General features: G+C 52.9%; 1 pseudogene; it reads left to right on the forward strand.

Moving 5' to 3' along the window:
- Positions 1-1,315: 1,315 nt before the first annotated feature.
- Positions 1,316-5,379, forward strand: LOC102481590 (cysteine--tRNA ligase, cytoplasmic-like; annotated as a pseudogene).
- Positions 5,380-5,603: the final 224 nt, after the last annotated feature.

Raw genomic sequence — 5,603 nt, forward strand, 5'->3', positions numbered from 1 at the left:
CTCTTCCTTCTAACCAGAGCTGGGGAGTTAGTTCTAGCCCCGGACATTGACCTCTCTCAAGGCCTTTGATAAAGCAGCTCGATTTGTTTTGGGTCAAACCAAGATGTCCCCGGACAGCACTGTCCAGTTTTCAGGTGGGGACGATGCTGGCCACGGTCGTGGACGGGGCGCCTGGGCTGTGAGCAAGTGTCCCTTCCACATACAACAGCCTTCCCACCGGCTTGCTCTTCTCCGACGTTGTGTACAGTGTATATAATGACACGTTTACGTTTTACTTATATTAATACATATGTGTATATAGCACATATAATTCTACTCTGTATAACACACTTAAAATATTTGATTTTGGGGAACAGCAGTTGGTGTAATGGCTATGTCACTGGACTCCCATGTAGTCAACTATGGTTCAAGTTCCGGACCCTGTGGCTTAAACTCATGCCGGGCGTGTGTGCGTGCGTGCCCAAGATCCCGAGAGGAGAATGGAGGAGAAGGGATTGCGGCGTGGCCGTCCCTCCTGGGGGGTGATTTCTCGCTTTCTGTCTCTATGTCTCTCTCTGTTTTTCTGGGGAATGCATGTGCCCTATAGCAAAAACCTCTTAAAAAAATCTATTTTGTTAATTGCTGTAATTTAAATAGTGTAGTTTTTAAAAATTTGTTGTAAGGTGTATGTGCTCATCAGAGAAAGAAATTGAGAAAGCACTTCCCAGGGGAATGGCCACACTGCAATCCCTTCTCCTGTTTTCCTCTTGGAACATTGGGCACACACGCACACACACCCAGTGTGCCCCTCGAGTTGCCGGGTCTGGGACTTGAACCATGCAGTTGGCCAGGTGAGGTCTAGCTGCCCCAGTCACTGCACCACTGGCTGGCCCTCAATTAAACAGCTTGCTGGACACTTAATTACTTGAATATTTACTAGTACGTTTACTACGAAGCAGTATGGATTTTCTCTTCTGCCTGGCTCCCCTCCACAGGGGGTATCTGTGTGTTTAATTCTACACCAATTCTCTTTCAAAGATCCAGCTCTTTTTTTTTTCCCCCAGAGAGGAAAGAAATATAGTGGCAGAGATTGTGTATTAAGATTCAATAACCATTCTCCTTTGTAAGAAGGAGGAGCCTTGTTCTGGGGTAGGACAGGGAGGTACATTCACCCCGAAGGCTGCCTAGCTCAGACTTGGGATAAGGCAAGTCCTAGCCCGTGAGAGGGAATCAGAAATGTGCAGGCCTTCCAGAACGGTTGCCTCAGAGCTGCTGACAGAGCTGGGCAGTGTAGGCGTTCACTCTTTCTCCTGAAATGTGATTGTTGGAAGCTGCCATGCTGGAAGGAGAAGTAGCCTCGAGGGTCGAGACCCGAGCTGAGGTGATGCTGGAGAGGCCCGAGGGCTGTGAGAGCGCCATGGTGCTGCTCTGACCCGAGACTGGTCACCCGAGACTTCTGTTATGGTAGAAATAAATGCTATCTTCCCTAAGCTACGGCTGTTTTTGCTTCTTTGCTGCGCTTGGCCGTACTCAGTCTTACCAGATGGGACTTGGCTAATTTTTGCTTCTTTGCTGCTCTTGGCCGTACTCAGTCTTACCAGATGGGACTTCCTTCGGCTTCCTGGAAGTAGTCGCCCTCCTGGGGCAGTGCAACGGGAGCTCATCGACGTCTCGGAGCAGGGAATGGGGAGGGGACAGTGCGAAGCTGTCTTGCAGATGACCGACGGTCACAGTGTAGCCCACGGGGAGAGGAAGGCCCTCCCTGTGAAGGAGGTGGTAGCATTTCTGCAGGGGGAGATGATGCTGCAAAGGCCCTGCTGGCTCGGGCTCTGGCTGTCTCCACGTCGGAGCTGACTCTTGGCTGACTCTGCCCTTGGAAAGCTTGGACACTCACTCTGCTCCGCTCCCCCGAGACTTCTCTTCTGAATCACAGTACCCTAGTTCGATGTCGAGAATACTGAGTCGTTCCTTTCTCCTCCGCTCCCTGCTTTAACCGTCCTCATCCTCCCCTGGGCTCAGCGATGGCTCTGAGGAGTGGAAGGGTCAGGAAGTGGGGGAGAGCAACGCCCGGGATTAGTCCTCAGCGCTCAGGATATTACCTCACCGCACGGCCCGGCTGCCAGGATGTCTCCTAACACTGAGGTCCAAGGAGGCTACGTGTGAAAGAAACATTGCTTTTTTGCTCAAGCAAATCAGTCAATGCAGTTTCTGTGAATGTGTAAGAAAATACGACGAGATACTCATCAGATCTCCTGAGCATCGTGCTGTGTTAAGCATGCCCGTGGAAAGAGAAAATCTGAAAAGAAGATCCCAAGAATACGGATCTTGCCAAAAAGTGGGTATGACATGATTTTGTGTGTGTGTGTGTGTGTGTGTGTGTGTGTGTGCGCGCGCGCGTTTGTGTTAGAGGTACCTGCGCTCACCAGAGAGACAGAGAGAGGGAGAGGGAAGTCCTCTGTCCCGGGGGCACGGCCATGCCTCTCCTCTGTATCCCCCACCCTTTCTGGAATGTGGGCAGGCGTGCTCACGTGCCTGATGTGTTTCTGAAGGCCGGGGGCCCAGACTCCAACAGCAAGGCTGGCCAGGTGAGACCCGGCTGTCTTAGCTACCAGGCTATGGAGGCGGCCAGGTGCGACCTCATCTACGTTCAGTGGATTGTTTTATGAAAGAAAGAAAGCGATTTCAATATAAAGCCTGGGGGCCAGCAGTTAGCGTCATGGCTATGTCGCTGAACTCCCATGTAGCCAACCGCAGTTCGAGTCCCGGACCCGGTGGCTTAAACTCACACTGGGCGCATGTGCGTGCGTGCCCAAGATCCCGAGAGGAGAGTGGAGGAGAAGGGATTGCGGCGTGACCATCCCCCCTGGGGGGTGATTTCTCCCTTTCTGTCTCTCTGTCTCTCTCTGTCTGTCTGGCGAGCACATACGCCCTATAGCAAAAACCTCTCCTAAAATAAAATAATAAATAATAATAATGATAAATAAAACTAAATATATATTTTAAAAGAAAAAATATATGAAGCCTGACCACCCTCCTCTCAGAAGCTATTTGCAATCATTCTGCTTCAAGAGGGTCTGAGAACTATGTGTTGCCACAGTCTCGGGTCCGGGGTCCCCGGAGACAGCAGGTCCCTGCGGGGAGCAGGGCAAAGGGGCGGGTGCGGCCTCGGTGGTCCCCCTGGCCAGAACACCGCCAGGTGAACTCTGCCTTTACAACAGCCTCCCCAGGAACAAGGACAGGGAAAGGCGACCAGCACTGCCGTGGGCCGGCCATCCACGACGCATCTCACATGGGACACGCCAGGCCCTGCATGTCTTCTGGTATGTTGAGAAGGGCGCTGGAGGCTTACTTCAAAGGTGACGTCTTTTCTCGTGTGGACATTACAGATATTGAGGACGAGAGCATCAAGAGGGCCCGGCAGGGCTATTTGGGCAGTATTGAGAGGCAGCCCCAGACAGAACAGCTCCTGGCAGAGACCACAGCTCCTGATAAGAAGCAGATGCTTGGGGGCCAGCAGGTGGCGTGGTGGTTAGGGGCACTGGACTCCTCCTACCTGGTCGACCACGGTTTGAGTCCTGGACATGGCGGCTTGCTTTCTCACTTTCCCTCTCTCTCTCACTCTATCCCTTTCTGGTCAAATTAAAATAAATAAGTAAATAAATAAAGTTAAATACAATTATATGAAAAAGAAGCAGATGCTTGCACGGACTCAGCACGCAGTGAAGCTTGCCACTCGAGAAGGCTGGCAGCCTAAACTTGCCGGAGACGAGGTGGACAGCCGCGTGGGGTTCTGGTGGGAGAAGCACAGGGTTTACTTTCAGACTGGCTGGATTCCACAGCTGGCAGTGAGGTGACTGACAATCGTACTTCCTCCAAACGGCTCAAGTTCTGGGAAGCAGAATTCCACAAAATATGGAAGCTCTGAATGTTTCCCTCCAGATGTCTTAACCTGGGTCAGCGAGTCCGTGCCAGAAACAGGGGACTTCGCCCAGAAGACCATGGGCCATGGTTAAGGCTATGCCTCGCATGGTCTGTCTCCTTTGACACCGGGAAGTTTGTGTCTAGTGAGAAACGCTCCTATGGGAAGCTGGGGCCCGAACCTGTGGGTGGTCAGAAAGCTCTTCAACACGGGGAAGGTGACCTGAGCATCTGGCAGACGCCTGAGGAAGTGCTCGCCCAGGGACTCCGCCCCTGGAAGGCCTCCACGCCAGGAGAGCCATCCTGGCCTTGGGACATCGAGTGCTCAGCCCTGGGAACCCCGGGGGAGCCTTCGAGGACATTCACAGGGAGGATTCGACCTCCGGTCCTCCCATGACAGTGAGCTGGCGCAGTCAGAGGCCTGCTCTGAGAACACTGCTGGGCCAGGAACTTCCTTCACACGGGTCACCCGACATCACAGGCTGCAAAGTGTCAGTTGCTAAAACCGTCAGCACCATTAAAGGCGCCTTGGAGAAGCACTCCGTGTGGCAGCTGCGGCTGGCCTCCCTGAGGCTGTCCTGGAAGGACACGCCGGGTCACTCAGCAACGCCATGGTGTCAGCGCTCCAGTGCCAGCAGCTCGCCCACGAGGTCTTCGGAAATGTGAAAGGCGTCTTCCGTGTCCTGTTGGTGTCACCGGTCAGTGAGAAGTGGGAAGAGGAAGAAGAACTGAATAAGAACTTGTATGACAAGAAGATGGCGGTTCATGAAGCCCTCTGTGACAGTGTTGACACCCGGGCCGTCATGGAAGAAATGCAGGCCTTGGTCAGTCAGGGCGACCTATAGCGACCGGGAAGGCCACGAGGAGGAGGCCGAGTGGGGCTCTGTTGGTGAACATCGCTCTGTACCTCTCCCACATGCTGAAGATCTTGGAGCCTTGGAAGAGGAAAGCACCCTGGGTTTCCCAGTTGGAGGGCCTGGAGCCAGCCTGAATCCCGAGGGCACAGTCAGGGCCTACCTTGGGTGTCAGGATTCAGAGGAGGAGTGAGGAAGACTGCCCTGGAGAAGAAAGGCCCTGAGGTTCTGCAGCCTGGCCAGGCCCTGTGGGGCGCCGTCCTGCTCGAGCTCGGGGTGCAGTTCGAAGACCACACAGGACTGCAGACAGTGGTCCAATTGGGGGACAGAGATACCTTATTAAAAGAGAGAGAAGAAAAGAAAAGGGTCGAAGAAGAGAAGAGGAAGAAGAAAGAGGAGGCTGCCAGTCTGGCCATGAAGACTCCACCCAGTGAGGTCTTCCTGTCAGAAGGTGACACATTCCAAGTGTGATGAAAATGGTCTGCCCACTCGAGGCACAGAAGGCAAAGAGCCGAGCAAAGGACAAACCAAGGAGCTGAAGAAGCTATTTGAAGCTCAGGAAAAGCTCCACAAAGGGTATTTGCAGATGGTTCAGGATGGAAGCTTCCAGGGAAGAGGCACAGACTGACACTGAACTAAGCCTCCATGGACTTATGGCTTCTCTCTGCCTCTGTGGCTGCACCTCAGGGCTCCGGTCATGTTTACCGTCATCTTCCAGGCCTCAGTTAGGAATTGTGTCATGTAGGTTCATGTCATTGTTGGCTCTGGGACATCGATGATAATTTTTTTTCTTGGTATATAAACTTTTTATTAACAGACAAAGCTTACAGACTTACTTCTTCTTGGACACGC

This window comes from Tupaia chinensis, unplaced genomic scaffold (genome assembly GCF_000334495.1).
Source record: "Tupaia chinensis unplaced genomic scaffold, TupChi_1.0 Scaffold148680_1, whole genome shotgun sequence".
NCBI classification, from domain to species: Eukaryota; Metazoa; Chordata; class Mammalia; order Scandentia; family Tupaiidae; genus Tupaia; species Tupaia belangeri.